The sequence below is a fragment of the Typopeltis vanoorti genome, chromosome 8 (assembly GCF_054136105.1).
Source record: "Typopeltis vanoorti isolate ZY-2024b chromosome 8, IOZ_Tvanoo_1.0, whole genome shotgun sequence".
In the NCBI taxonomy this organism is placed as follows: Eukaryota; Metazoa; Arthropoda; class Arachnida; order Uropygi; family Thelyphonidae; genus Typopeltis; species Typopeltis vanoorti.
The window spans coordinates 47148074-47164726 of record NC_143556.1 but is presented as its reverse complement, the minus strand read 5'-3'; the positions used below and the strand labels follow the sequence as shown (position 1 = coordinate 47164726).

The following is a 16653-nucleotide window of genomic DNA, read 5'->3' as shown; positions in this document are numbered from 1 at the left end:
TGAAACACAGTCAATGAAATTAATAAAACTAATAGGACATATCAAAGTTTTCTTTTGTTTCTCATCTCCCTATCCCGAATACCATATATAAATTACCAATGGGTTATTGTTAAGCTTAATAAAGAATACCGGAAAACTAAGGTAAACTTGAATGCATTTCGAAAGAAAACAGTGTCTTAAAATCAATAATCAAACGAGGCTTAGCATAATATCCTTCATTTTTAAGTAGTGTAGTAAATTAAAGGTACTAATTTGTGTTAATAATCAAGTTTATTCACAACGTTAACGCGAAGAACATGATATTAGTTTTGCACATATACGTGTTATATCATAGTACAAAATTTAACATAGTTTTTGGTGTCATAAAAAAGTGTTAAGATTAAGAAATTACTGAATTCGAAACGTTTTATACATAAATATAGACTGAAAACTGATTAATTTATTCAACAATCCCGTTTATTTTTTATTAATTTCATAACCATTAATATTTGTCAAACTCACAGATTATAGTCATTAATTTACATCACAAGTAATAAATGTGGTTATAACCTGACACAACATACAAAGCATTACTATTACGTCAAACTCTCCTGGAGTCAAAGACTCATCGAGGGAGAGGGAGAGAGACCTATACCATTAACTTGGAACTTGGAACTTCTTTGGGAGAGAGACCGAATCCTTGACTCTTCATCCCTTCATCTGATTTTAGATTGTTTATGACGGGATTATCTGTGATTGTGCTATACTATTAACAACAAATAACGAATAACATTTATGACTAGTTGGGTGAAGCAAAATTTTTCATATTCCCCATTGTCTGTAATAGAAAAACGTTTTGGAGTGTTAATGAACTATAAGCTCACCCAGTGAGGGCAGTGAAATTAGCTGTGTTCAGCTGGACTTAAGATTGACTTAGGCCTTTTATATTTGTAGCTTTCCGCTTCATTATATTCCGAAGCGTCCTTAATTAACTGGTTTGGGTGGTTGCTTGTCTTGGTAAAGAACTTCTCAGCTAGATCTAGGAGAAGGAAAGAGATGTAAGGAATGTTGACTTCTCTATGGATCTGGGAGTTTCTAATAAACCAAGGGGCATCTAGAATCATCCCAGGCACTTGTTCTGTAATCTCTGTGGTTTTTGAATATTTGTATTCGCGGTGTGGCTTCATGCAGGGGATGCGTAAGTGATGACCGGTCTTATTACCATCTTGTGTAATTATTAACTTAGTTTGTGTATCCAGTTTGCTTTTTTGCGCAATTACATTGGATGTCGTCGAAGCAATGTGTCTTATATGATTGCTGAATAGGAGTTTTATATCAAGAATCACTTCAAGATATTTGACTTTATTCTACCATGAAATCTTAACTCCCAAAAGATGAATATCCTCCATACTATGGATTTTCTTTCTAGAAAACAGTATGGCTGAGCTATTGTGGGGATTTATTTGGATCATCCAGTCTTCTAGCCATTTTTATAGTAAATGTATACTGGTTTGAAGTCTTCTAGTTGACAGTTTTGGGCTCAGAGATCTTGCCATTAATGCAGTATCATCTGCATATAATGCAGTGAATGTTGTTCTCGGGTTCAGAGGGATGTCTGCTACGTAGATTGAGAACAGGAGAGGGGCCAGAAGAGAGCCCTGAGCAATGCCTGTCAAGACCCTGCATCTGGACGAAATCATTTCGCCTACCCCGAACTGCATATATCCGTCTTTCAGGTATGAGTGGAGTATTTTTGTTAACTTGATTGGCAAGTTAAATTTTATGAGTTTGTAAAGAAAGCCTTGATGCCATACTTTGTCAAATGCCTTCTCAGCATCGACGAAGATGGCAGCTGTATGGAGTTTCCAATTATAGCCTTTTCCAATGATTTCCACTAGCCGGTGTACTTATTGAACTGTGCAATGGGCCTTGCGGAAACCAAACTGCTCGTTGGGCAAAATTCCTAACTTATCGGTTTCTGCTTGAAGCCTTGTGAAGACCACTTTTCTCTGTCACCTTTCCGAAGGTGAACAACAGGCTGATAGGTCTGTAGCTTTCTGGGAGTTGGGGTTTTTTCCCTGGCTTCTTCAATGGCATGATGGTGGCTGTCTTCCAAGCAGTGGGAAAATGCTGCTATCTAAAATTGGCATTGGTAATGTTGACTAGATGGACTATGTCCTTTCTTGGAAGTAGTTTTATTATTCGGTTGGTTAGGCCATCTCGGCCTGGAGCCTTTTTACTGTTTAGCTGAGTGAAGATATTTATTATTGCTGCCGGAGTAGTGGGAGTGATATCTTCTGAATTATCAATATGCTGTCGTAAAGTTGTCGTAACATGACGCCGAATCTTATATACAAGGTTAGTATTTAGATTTGCATAAGATGGATTGCACTGTGATTCAAGATTATCTATTAGTGCTTCAGCTTTCTCTTCATCTATATGAACAATCCCTTTCATGGTTTGCTTAGGGGTTATGAGTTGCTTTTTGGTGCGGATGACTCTTATGAATATCTAGACGGAGTGATCTTCAGCATTGATGTTAGCCAATTTGATTTCTCATGATGGTTTCTGTGTTTTTGAAGAGTTTCACGAACTTGTCTGTTTAGGTTGTTCTGTACTGTTTTGTCTTGGGGCTGTTGTATTATGGTACCTCTTTCTGGCTCTATATTTTGCTCTAATTAGATCCATGATTTCCTCTGGGATACGGTCGGTTGGGTGGAAGACAGTGGTTTGCCTGACTGATTCTATTGCTTTCTGAATTTGTATGGTTAAGTTATTTACTGCTGAGTCCATCTCTTCCATTTTACTGATGTTGCGCACCGGACCAATATAATTCGGAAGAACCTTGGCTAACTTACCCCATGGTATGAATGTGTGCGCGGAGGGGGGGGAATTGATCTGATGAACCTAGATTAAGCGCTATGGAACTGTGGTCAGAAGATAATTCGTTAACTGTTTCCAATTTGTATTGTTTTCTTATATTTTTAAAAATGACGATTTCTAGCACATCCTAGCTACCTGATGGGCTGAAGTTTGGTCGGGCCACAATAGCAGAGTTGATAATTGCCTAGTTGAATAGCATGTAGCCTTTGGTGCTAACTGAAGAGCTGTACCAAGCTGCGTGTTTTGAATTGAGGTCTCCTGCTATTATTATGGAGTTATTTGATTCGAGTATGGAGTCCAGATATGTTGTCAGCAGAGGAATGCTCCGAGGAATATAAGCAGCATAGATATCGAGACTTCCAGTGTTGCTGGTATGCACCTCCACGCCGATCACCTCCAGGTTTATAGTTTGGGTATTGTATTATGATTCAGGTAACTCTTGATATATATGGCTGTGCCTCCACCTCTTGCGCCAAGTCTATCATTTCTGTACATAGTGTAGCCACGGATTCTAGGGTTATTAGCGGTCTTAGGTAAGTTTCACCAATCAAGATGATATCAGCACTGAGATGAGTCGCAAATTCTTGAAGTTCCAGGACCTTGTTTATCAATACATTTGCATTCCATGCTATTATCATGAGAGACTTTGGTTTGAATTTTTTACTCAGGACAGATGGCTTTTATAATGGTTTGAGTGCCTTGCAGGAATTTCTTTCTGGAAGATGGTGAAGGGCTTGTTTTGCTGAATTCCTGCAGCATGGTGGCAAGCGAAGCAGTTAAAACTGATGTTAGGTTGGAGCTTGCTTGCTCGAGAGATGTAGAAATCTTAGTTCGTGCATCCTTGGCATATGTTTTGGTCGTGGTTGTAGATTGTGTTCCTTCCTGTGTGTTTGGAGGTGAGGTGTTTCAGACAGGGGGACAACCTACTTGGTTGCTTATGGCGTCGTTGAGAAGAGGAGCAAGATTGACTCTTGCTGACCCTAGAATTTTTGGATTAAAAAGGCATCCTTGTAGTTGGCGGGGTGAGGTCCTCTGCAGTTAGCACAGTAGGCAGGAGCAGGTCTTGGTGCAGGTGTTGGTCTGGTGTCCCTCGCCGAATTTCAAGCACCTGTAGGCTGCCTTACCTAATTTTTGGGCGTACCCGAACCTTTGGCACCTATGACACTGTCCTGCTGATGCTTTCTTCCTGAGCGGCACAGTTGATATTTTGAGTTACGCATGCAACTGTCAGTTCATAGATTTCCTTTTGTGTATTGCTGATTTCTACCAGCACCAAAGGCATCGTGTCAGGTCTTTTATCTGACCTGAGCATCCTGCTAACTTTTACTGGCCCTGTCTGGAGAGGTCTGTGATCATATCTTTAGGGGTGACACCTTCGGCAACCCCCACGAGAACCACCTTCAGATTTTTTTCGCTGGGTAAAGTGAAGGTGCGGTATGGGAGATTTGCATTGTCCATAAACCTGGTCATTTGTCTTTACTTCGTGACTGTGATAGGTTGGATTTTAACTCCTTCGTCAGATATTTTGGCCCATGAAAATGTGATGTTATGCTCCTAGAGTGCTGATGCGACAGGAATCCATTTTTCTTTACCCAATATAATGACTGGTGGCAGATATTTTTCTCTTCTTTTTGAACGTTGGGAATTCTGTATGTGATCCAAGGTCTGACAGATGTTGTCTTGGGATGGAGCATCTTCTAGATTTGGGAGTGTACAAAGTCTGATTGCGCGTGTGTAATAACTTCGTCACTTATGTCATCTATTTTGTCTTCAGTGACTGCTGAGGGGTGAGGAATGTATCAAAAACCTTAACTTTTCCCGGCCAGTTGTCACTCGGCAGTTTTCCTAGTCTGAGGCCTCATTCAGAGGTTTTGCCATTATAGTAATAATTGAAATTGTGTAAAGACACAAACAGAGAAAGAATAAGGATCAATCAGGCGTCCCAAGCAAATTACAGACAATTCCGTGGATTTTTGAGCGTCCACTGGCAAATCCCGTAGACACACACACACACAGGTGTCTACCAACGACAATATATTATAGTTGAATACCCTAAAAACAGGGAAAAGGAGTGTCAAGAACTCACTTGGCCACAGTGCAGAAACCTACCTCCCTAAAGTACCATTCCACCACTGGTCCCCTTTGCGGGTGAGGCCTATGTGGCCATCAGGCCTCGTGCATTTTTCATGCAGAGGGGGGGGAGGAGACCGTAGGTTTCAAACTGTGTTAACTCCAGTGCAATATGAATATCCCGTAAAACCTTATATAAAATTCAATCAGATACAGACTAAAATAACTCGTCCGATCAAATCAAAAGTCAATAGCCGAATCGTCAATCTCAATCCTCAGAATTATACCATTAACAATTGACATTTATGTCTTTAGGGGTGAAGCAAGATGCTTATCATATTTCCAGCTATTTGTTGCGGTTACAGTGAGGGTAAAATTTATGAGCAGTTTGCTCGCCCTGAATGGGCATGGAGATTATGCATCAATATAGGAGGTTAATATAGCTTTTGGTCTTCTATGTTTGAATATGTCTGTTGCCTCGTATGCTACAGCTTGCTAAACCAAATCGTTGGGGTGTATGGACGTCTTTATGAAGAACTCAGATGCTAAGGATTGTAGGAAAGAGAAAATATAGGGACTTTTGTATCTCTATGAAGTTGGTTGTTTCTAACATACCATGGGGCGTTCAGAATCATTATCAAGCACTTGTTCTGTACTCGATGTATTTTGATAATGTTAGTATTAGAGGTGTGGCTCCAGGCTGGAGAGGCATAGGTGATTATAGGACGAATCGTCATCTGGGATAGCTGCAATGTGATTCTGTTTCTGAGCTTGCTATTTCTATTAATTAGCAGATAGATCTGAGCGATGGCTTTAGATGCCTTTGCGCACGTAGACTTGATGGGTTGGTTGAAAGATAGCTTTTTGTCGAGAATTACACAGAGGTATTTTGTTTCTGTTTTCCAGGGAATTTTAGTATTGAATAGTAACACATCTCCTGCAGGAGACATTGGCATTTTTGAGAAAAGAACGGCTGAGCTTTTCTGGGGGTTAACTTCCAATCTCCACTTGGAGAACCAACCCTCTTTAGAAGGTTTTCTTGAAGCTTTCTGGTAACGAAATGGGGTCGGAGAGATCTGGTTAGTATTGCTATATCGTCCGCATACAGGGCCAAAATGGAAGACATCGGATTGTGCGGAATGTCCGACATGTATACAGAAAACAGCAATGGAGCTAGTAGGGATCCCTGCGGCACTCCAGCAAAGATATGGCGCTAGGATGAGGTAGAACCTTTGATATTGACTTGCATTGATCTATTCTGAAGATATGAATGGATTATATGAACCATTTTTAGTGAGATACCGCTGAGATAGGTTTATATGGGAGTCCGAAATGTCAGATTTTGTCACATGCTTTGGATAGGTCTAGAAAAACAGCTCCTGTGCACTGGCGCCAGTTATGGCTGGTGGTGATGTATTCCACAATTCTGTGGATTTGCTGGGTAGTACTGTGGTGTTGCCGGGTAGTACTGTGGTGTTGCCGAAAACCAAACTGTTATTTAGGGAGGATGTTTAGGTCATTTATTGAGGTTTGGAGTCGTGAGAGGATGACCTTCTCCATAACCTTACCCAGATTGGAGATGAGACTGATTGCACGTTAATTTTGCGGTAGGTGTGGGTCCTTACCTGGTTTATGTATAGGGATTACATCAGCCTGTTTCCAGGTGGAAGGAAAATAGTGAAGTCTTAAGATTGCATTTATTATAATGCTCAGATGCACTACAGCTTTTCGAGGCAACAGCTTGGTCACCCTATCGGAGATGCCGTCTGGTCTGTGAGCTTTATTGTTCTTTAGTTTTTTAATAATATCATATAATTCAACAGGTGATGTGGGTGCAATAAGGTCAGCAGTAGTATCTGGGAGTTTTAATACGTATCTGACCTGCCTGTGGATTTTGTATAAGTGATTGAAATCTAAGTTGTTACATGAGGGTTTGCACAGCTCTTCTAGATTCTTTACTATGGCTTCTGCCTTATCTACATCTGTGTGAATTAGGTTAGAGATTATCGGGGGAGGGATCTGTTATTATTTCTGATATTTCCCAGTAACCCCCAGATAGAGTGATCAATAGGTGAGATAGAGGCTAACCTTTCATCCCAAACTTGGTTTCTATGAGTTTTAAGTGCATCTCTCACTGCCCCGTTCAATCTATTAAGAACTGTTTTGTCCTGAGGAGCGCGAGTGTTACGAAATTTCTTCCTAGCTCTGTTCTTCTCTCTGATCAAATCCATAATATCCTCGGGCAAACGACCAAGCTTGGTAACAGGTTTGTGGAAGGTTGTAACCGTTATAGCTGACTTAATATGTTGGGTGAGGCTAGTCACTGCATATTCCACATCTTCTTCTGTGCAGATGTGAGGGACAGGTCCGATTTGATCCCTAAGTGCTTTGGACAATCTGTCCCACGAAATGCATGAGTGAGAGGGAGGAGACAGGTATTCTTGTTCTCCCAGTTGTAGTAGAATTGGGTTGTGATCCGATGGTAGCTCATTTAGTGATTTAAGGCTGTACTGAAGTTTAATGTCTTGCAGGATAGCTATATCCAGGATGTCAGCAGTGCCAAACGTACTGAGATGAGTTGGTCCGGTAGGTCCAGCCACAACAGCATAGTTTGATCCAATGTAGTTGGAAAGGATGCAGCTATTCTTGTTGGTGGAAGGGTGATTGGAGTTTAAATCCCCAGCAATAATTATAGGTACTCTAACTCCTAAAATGGCATTTAGATCAGTGTGCAGCAGAGTTTTTAGGGGTGGAATGTAAGCTGAATAGATTTTCAATCTGCTGGCAGAGCTGGTGAAAACTTCCACGCCTGTAATTTCAAGGTTAGTAGTGGTTGGTGGGTTGTTCACAGAATGGTGCTTAATATAATTTTTAATGAAGATGGCAGTGCCACCACCTCTATAGTTGGATCTGTCATTTCTGTACATGAGATAACACCGAATTTTGTGATTGTCAGAGGGTCTAAGGTGTGTTTCACTGATTAGAATAATATCAGGTTGGTATCTGTAAGTAAAATCTTGTAGCTCTAGAATTTTGTTCCTTAAGCCGTTCGCATTCCATGCAATGATCTGAAGAGAGGCAGAAATGAGTTTGTTTTTATATTCATTTATGATTGCTGTGAGGATGGCCTGTGTTTCCCGTGGGAATCTTTTAGTGGTGGTTGCTGAAGGGTTAGAAAGGCTGAAATCTTGTAGAATGTTAGCTAGAGAGGCTGTAATAACGGCTGTCTATTGGCTGATTTCTTCTTGTTTGCCTTTGGCTTCCACTGTGTTTGTAGGTCATCACCGACTGATGCTGCCGAGTCTCAGGTTGAAGAGCAGGGGCCTCAGGTGATCTTTTACTAGAGGAAGAGGGCGGTTTAGCTGTCTCCATCCGTCTGTTTTTTGGGTGCTGCGTACACCCCTTGTAGTTTGCTGGATGAGGACCACCACAGTTGGCACATTTAGCCGTGGTGGTTTGTGGCTTGATACAGGTGTTAGTGGGGTTGTTCTTAGCACATTTCAGGCATTTGTACTCTGTCTTGCAGAGTTTTTGAGCATGGCCAAATTTCTGGTATCTATGGCATTGACCAGTAGATGCCTTTTTACGGAGTGGCACTGAGGTGATCCGGAGTCCACAAACTGATGTTAAATCATGGATGTTCTTATAGGCTTTGTGGATCTCCACCAAGACCAGAGGCATAGGGGATTTGGCCGCTCTAGTCATTCTGCTGATCTTAATAGGTGGCAGGTCCTGGTGGTGGAGGTCAGCCTAAATTTCATCTGCAGTTATATCCTCCGTGACACCCCGCAGTACTACCTTCAGATTTTTCTCCGAACTAAGAGAAAAGGTGTGGTATTGAATATTGCTAGAGTATAACACTTTGGTCAGTTTCCTGTAATCAGTCACAGTAGCCGGCTGAATTTTTATACTATCATCAGTGTTCTTGGCTGAGAGATACTGTATCTGTGAGTTTATCATGGTGGACCTTAATAGTGTCCATTTATTTTCCCAGAGGACTATCGGTGGGACCCTCTCTTTCGTGGCAGTGGAGGGATTGGAACTGGGAGTATCTTCTTCCATACCAAACTCTATGGGAGGTTCTGTGTCAGTGGTTTTGCGCACACGTACATCTTCAAAGTCTGGGGGAGACTGCAACTGAGTAATGCGCTCCTCTCTTCTATCGTCCGAGTTATCTTCTGTGACTGCAGAGGGTGGGAATGAGGCAAAAAGCTTAACTTTTCCGAGCCAACTATCACTCAGAAGTTTTCCTAACCCGAGGAATTCATTATAAACTCCTGGAAAATGGTCTCGTTCAGAGGTTTTGCCATAATAAATCCCTTAGACACAATCTGGTGTTTTCCAGCAGTACGATATATAGTTTAGTATGCCCTGTGATTAGGCTTAGAAGATGGTTTCCGATGGAACTAAAAATTGAAATTAAAGTATTTACTCACCTGCAACTTACAAAAACTATTTGTAATCAAAAAGCTTGATCAATACATGTGAACATAATACTCGACACGAAAGCAAAAATCGCTAAAAGCACATCAATCAAATTCGCAATTCACCATCAAAAATACACGAAACACTAACACGAGATCAGCCATCTTGTTGTCCCCTAAACTTATTGATACCATTAACAATCACATATATACTCATACATACAGTGTAATTATAGTACAATAAATAATTTTATACTGTGCGAATAAAATAACCATTTTTAAGGAATATAACCTGTATTTAAAAATAAATTTAGTTCTTTTAGATACTTTTATAGAATAAATAATTTTATTTATTGTTTCTAAATGTAGTAGTATTAAATTAATTATGAGCTGCATAATTTTGTCAGTTTCGAATACATATCTCTTGCTTTAATTAAAAGCAAAGGATAGGCAAATGTGACAGAGAATTTCTAAAATAGTGATAGCAGCCGGCGAAAATAACCGCAAAAACGATAAAATATTGTTTCGTTTTCCCTATGTTTTTCTGAAGTGATTACGTTTATTAATATAAGCACAAAATAAAATTATAAAACTGCAATTATTTTAAGTTTAAATTTTTAATTTGAAAATTTGAAAATTATGTAAAAAATAATTTAAATTCTTTTTTTTTTTTAATTTAAAGAACTTATATCAATAGATTTACATTTTATGATATTTTCTAAAAAACCGAAAGGCCGTTCAACGTAATAGTACAACCAAAACGGGCAGATTTTGCGGCGATGTAAAGAACGGTAGCTTATTTGTTTTCAGTAAATGGTAAGACAAAGAAAAAATCTTAGGAATGAAAGAAGAAAACATTGATCCTGGAGTTTTTAACAATAAATATACCTATTATCGTTTTTATTTTAACAGTTACCAATTCATTCCAAGATAAAATTTGCATGTGACATTGACGGATGTTTGAGAAATGCTTTATAGAACATGAATGCTCATGGAATAATAATCGAGAATAGTATTTTTCAATAAGAAAATTGAAAGGCAGTATTTTTGATGTCCTAGCTTGTTTTATTCATGTTCGCATTAAAATATTTAGGTTCGGCATGATTTCTGACTGCAATGTAAACAGAAGAAATTTTATTTCTAAGAAATCTGCCGAAAGTAATCTATTTACCATTCAAAAGACCAGGAAAAAAATGTTTATATGATTTAATAAAAGAAGACAACAGAGACGTGATCATAAAAGATGCAGATATTGGTTAAAATAAATCATCTGTCATTATTTCATAGCCAAAGAAGTGAATTTGAAACTAAGTTTTAAAATTGACATAAAAAGCTTATGAGGAGACAAATTTCTGCATCAGAGTTGTCCGGTATTGTAACATATATATATAAATTTGTTCTTTCTCTACTGTTTTGTGGGGTTGGTTTCTTTCAGCCTTTTATGTCCAAAAAGAGAAGGTTGCAATGACTTATAGTTATTTAGCTATTTCTTCATTGCATCCCTTTTAGCATGCATTTGCAATAGGAAACAATGTTGCATCTGAGATCTATCGGAGCCCAATTAAGACGTTGCTATACTGGTTTTGTATAATCATAATTATTCTGGGATGCACATCGGCAAGAATGTTCACAAACTGTTTATAATATGATGCGTTAGTTATACTGGTATATGATAAGTTCAAATGTTCCCAATCCTCATGAACAAAATAAATCAAAAAGAGCGGCTTTAAACAGAACAAACGGGAGTAAAAAATCCCTCAATGGTATAACTTTTGCGTTATGTTTTATTAACGTATTGGCAAAATAATTTAATACAATAATTCTGAACTTCTCAAAAGCTGTGTCTACTGAAACACAAAATGATACATTTAAATTCAGTTATGTACAATTCAACAGTGAATAAGTCGCAAAACATTTGGGATTAGAAAGTTCTTTTATACAATTTAAAAAATGTCCTTTATATGAAATTAGGAAAGAAATGTTTAAATTTACATAAAAAGAATTATCGCATAATGTTTGAAAGAATGTCGGTACATTTATAAGTTCCTGTTGAAGCGAACCAAAGAACTGGCATTGTTTGAAACAGTGTTCATACAGTATTAATGACCAAAAATTGTTGTGCGTTATGTTACGTAAATATTCATTCTACTAGCATGGAAGATCATTAAATTACGAGCAATATTCTTGGCTAATTGCATGAGGTCCTTAATGTTATTAGGTGGAATGATGAGCCGCTTTAGGTATTTAAAATTGATCATTGCCTCCGGGCTTTGATAACTGCACGAAATTCTTAACCGTGAAAGGCAAATCGGAAATAATTGCAATAATGTGGAACATAACCATGCCAATTTCTAATCAGAGGGTTTCGGATTGTATATCATCGGTGAGGTTCATTACCTCCTCTTCTCGTTGAAATGTAATATTTCAGTTCTTGGGATTTAACGATTTCTACGTGCCGTGTTTGAAAGTCATTTGAGTCATCACTACTTTAAAGTCATTATGTAGGATTAACAGTTGATGTCAACATCGGTTGCAACGACCAAAGCTGTTTCCTCCCTGCTGGTCAAGGCAGCTGTAGAATGCGGCAAATGTGGTACGTGATGTACTGGTAAAAATATTCAGGTTGACTGGTTTGTAACCTGCTATAGTTCTAGTTACATCCACATACTCATGAGAAAAAGTACCACATTTGCAATTTGAAAGCGCAGTGTATACCCTATGACTGTAAAAAAAAAAAAAAAAAAAAAAAAAAAAAACTTTGGGGTGATATTGCATTTTTGAAGTCAGACTTCGATAATTTGCATTAATGTCAACGATTGATATGATTTTTTTTTATTTTAAATTCCAATGTTGCCAATTTAAACTACAATCTATACAGCGAAGTACGGCGAGTACTAATTGTCTAGACGTGAGTCTGTCGGTCTTACAGCACGAGTGTATATAAGCGAAAAGCTCTTCCACAAGGGATCGGGAGTCCCTAAACTCGATCTGAGTCGTATTTCGATAAGATTTTTAATAAAAATCAGTTACAAATTAGGAGAAAATTAAGTAATAACAGTATTTTGAAAGTACTATATTAATAATGTATAACTCAACTAAAAAAAGTAAAAAGTTCTGAGTTAAACCATTCGGAATTTTCAAGAGATTTCATTATTTATTTGACTGAATAATATTACAAAATATTTCCTACATGTCATGCAAACTTCCTTAAGGTGCATTTGATATTCTAATGATTCTATTTTTTACCAGTTAAAATTTATAAGTTTTTTTTATTATTATTACCAGTTCAAATTTTAAAAAATTGATCTCCCTTAAAATACAGAAATTATGCTAGTAGAGTAGAGCTTACACAGCTTGCTGTTATATGGGTTTTGTTATACGATAAATGCTGTAGCTTTTTTTTTCGGATAATACAAAAATATCCAACACCATCAATGGCAAATATGCAAAAACACCAATTAAATCATACTAGATATAGACTGGCTTCCATTAGCCTAGTCCATAATTTATTTAAGTATTTTTCCATAACTGTTGTAAATGATCTTAATTTAATTAAAATAGTTTAGTTTTCTTTATAAAAATAAGAAAGAAAAAGACTGAATAATTATCAAAACTACGCATTCTGTCTTTTAAAAGTATGCTTTACTTCTAAATTACACTTACTTTGCAGGATAGATCGTTCTTATTTTCTTCCATACACTAAGCACAAGAACAGTTCTGATAACCACTATCATACGACAGATACAGCTGTTTCTGGTCACGTGCTCATTCCCTACACGCTATATATCTCGCCTCTTTCATTCCAGAGAAATCCCTGTTTGACGTAAGACAGGCACTAAAATGGGGACGGTCAGTACGTGTTTTTTGCCAAGCCAGTGTTGATTAGGAAATGCAGATGACAAATAAGCTGTCAGAATGTGATTAGATAATAATCTCGTACTCAGTATAAAATCATCACTACAGACACTATTACACTACATAAAACACCTGTTTCCCAAAACATCTGCCATTGACTATTGCTCAAACACGTAATAATTTGCATGCAGAGGAAGGCTAGAGATTTCATACTTCAAACTTTTAAAATTATGGATTCATAACTATATAATTACAATTTATAATACAATATCGAAGTTATTAAAAGTGATGTTTGGAACGTAGCTGTTCAAAAAAAAAAAAAAGGTATAAAAAAGTGATGTTTGCAACACTGCTGTCGAATAAAAAGTAATGTCTGAATCCATAAGCAGTGCCTATAGAGGCTGCACCAATATTTTCCTAGTAGCATGACATAAACGCTGTATTTCTTTCCCTTCATTTTCTTAATTTTTCTATAATCTCATTTTTCATTTTAGTAATTTAAATTGTTATAGTTATATATTACACATTATTCAATAATTGTGTTTATTTCGCATTTCTGTCATTTTAATATCCTTTATTTCATTTGTTTTTTATTTTATGTTTTTTTATAAATCTGATTAGGATAAAACCAGAAATATTAATACACAAACATGTACTCTTTTTTTTATTTATATTACTACCTTTCTTATGTACGCATGCGTATTAAATCCTGTTATATACATGGCAACTTTGTTACATAATTCAACTGTTCGATGAATATTAAACTTAAATCCAGTATTAATTCCAAGAAATTCATTTATAAAAATATGTTCTAAGGAATTAGTTTAGCTTTGAAGAGTAAATAAATGTAAGTGACAACTAGTATTAACTAAAATGTTAATTGAATATTGTAAAACTAAATTTGAATTCTATGAGGAGAGGAATGCCTAAATTAATCCTAAAGTTTTTGCAGTTACTTTAAAAGGTGTATATATATATATATATATTGTACGTGTATATGAGGAAATACGCTTGAGCGGGACAAAATTAACCAAAATAACGCGATATATGAGAAAGAGATTGCTGCTCTTTAACTGATATGGCAATTGATAAGACTGGAGAGAGAGATAAAGAAGATATATCTCCTTTGCTGATAAGGAGAAGTATGTTAGAGTTTATCATCCATTTTGATTACCTTCAATGATTTCCTGATATTGAAAACAAGGGAGGGATATGAAATGGACAGTGACGATTACTGGAATATTTGTGGCAGTGTGAATTTGGGTAAATCCTACATTTCGTCCCATTGCCAGCAAGATATATTCATTAACATAGCTTCGCTGTTGATGTTGTGGTGTTAGTCATGAGGACACCACTATGGTGTATACTGTAGATCTGAGTTTGAATCTCATTTAGTGAAGAGGAACTTTTCTAAGTGTGTGGCACTTAAAGTTTAGTTATTTGGTACATGCGTGGCAGTTCCTCCCCATGCTCACCCCTAAGCAAATGCACACAGATCTATCGAAGAATGTAATTAGCATTTCAGGCGGTTAATGAAAATTTATTTAATCCCTATCATTAGGAAAAGTATTATTATTATTATTATTATTATTATTATTATTATTATTATTGTTATTATTATTATTATTATTACATAACACCTCCAAGGAGCGGAAAGACTGATCGTTAGAAGAAACTCCTCCAAATAATTTAAGGTCTCCACTACTTAATCCACCATCTACCGCGACATTGTTTCTTGTCTCTAAGTTGCGTGTGTTCTTTTGACCATTTGCCTGTATACGAGATGAAAACCCGAATTTCCTCAACTAATTTGATAAGAAAGAGGAAAAGTATATTTATCGTAACCGTTTGGTATCAATGGTATTTTGTACTGTTTGTAAATGAAAGTAAACACAATCCAGAGAATGATAGATATTAAATAATAAAATTTCTGGATCTAAAATAAATTTTAATTTAAAATTATTGAAAAATCAAGATTTAATATATAATTTCTGAATTAACAAACTATGAAAGGATATAAATTTTTAGAGGGCAGCTTTTTTATTACTGTAATTTTATACAAAAAAAAAAAAAAAGAATTCTGAGAGATGCTGATAGGCAATCTCTAGAGATCTGCGTTTCTGTAATCCAAGAGAAATCTCGTCAGAAAAATATAATGGGAAAGTCAATTTGAATCTAAATAAAATTAACCCGCTTCAGCTCGAACACAATGACATTAACACTAATTAAATTGCTATAAATTTCTGTTTTTGAAATCACTTATAAATTACGAAAATTGAAATGCATTTTATGAAATATTGCAGTTATTATCAAAATACAATTTATGAAACTGTTTGTTGAATTATGACAAATTCATGATTCATTATGCATTCGTGATTAAGATTCGATTTATGGAATATTTATTATTAATACGCAATTTATGAAATATTTATTATGCTATACTTGTATTATTATAAATTTTTATTATACAAGAATCCACTAATGGATTTATTCCCCAAAATGAGCTGGCATAACTTGTTTTTTGACATAAATACCTAACAACAATTGAGGATTTTCAGTGAACCCTTACCTGTAGTTAGTGGTTAGGTTCACGACTAGATTTTCAGAAACGAGGCCCCCCCAAATATTCGACCTGTCGGCCATTAGAAGTGGACATGTTACGATCTTTCTTTCTTTCTTTCATCCTGGCGGTCATTTGTTATACACGTATATGTGTCGAAGCATAACAATTCCATGTAATCATATCTTCATTGTATTAATTTATACAGTGTGTTACTATGAAACAGTTATTGCATTTATTAAATTATTATGACATATTACATGGAATACAGTTATAAAATCAGAAATATATTTTGAAATTACATTATTGTGAAAAGAAATATATATATATATATATATATAAAAAAAATATATATAAACATATATATATATATATATATATATATATATATATATATATATATATATATATATATATATATATATATATATATATATAAAATATATATATAAACATATATATATATATATATATAAAATATATATATAAACATATATATATATATATATATATATATATTTATATGTTACTTCTTGTTTTATTTAACAGTCTTTTAAAGTAATTACTCCAGGTATGTTGGATTTATACTTATATTCATTTTTCATGTGACCATTAGCATCGCTGATTCCTTTTTACATTCTTTGCTTTAAATAACTTTTCCAGTTTCATACAGAATAATTTGCCTACCTCATATTGTTTGATACGTGAGATGTATTTTCTACAGTATATTCCTAACAAGTCTTCGTGTAACTCTTTGACTTATTTACTTTCAGACATTGCTTCGCTTATATTTCATTTTCTTCTCTATTCTCTCAGAGCGCCTTCTGACTTGCTAGAAACTTGCAATATGCTCTCTCTCTCCAAGACTATCACTATAAGTTC

The 16653-nt window shown here is 36.0% G+C and overlaps 1 protein-coding gene across 1 annotated transcript in view; it reads right to left on the bottom strand.

Moving 5' to 3' along the window:
- The window catches only part of LOC150103970 (putative G protein-coupled receptor AH9.1), a 215985-nt gene extending 202854 nt beyond the window's left edge, over window positions 1-13131 (bottom strand). Inside the window, exon 1 of the mRNA XM_090396717.1 lies at window positions 13020-13131. The gene's annotated coding sequence lies outside the window, so the exon portion shown is untranslated. The remainder of the gene's footprint in view (window positions 1-13019) is intronic.
- Window positions 13132-16653: the final 3522 nt, after the last annotated feature.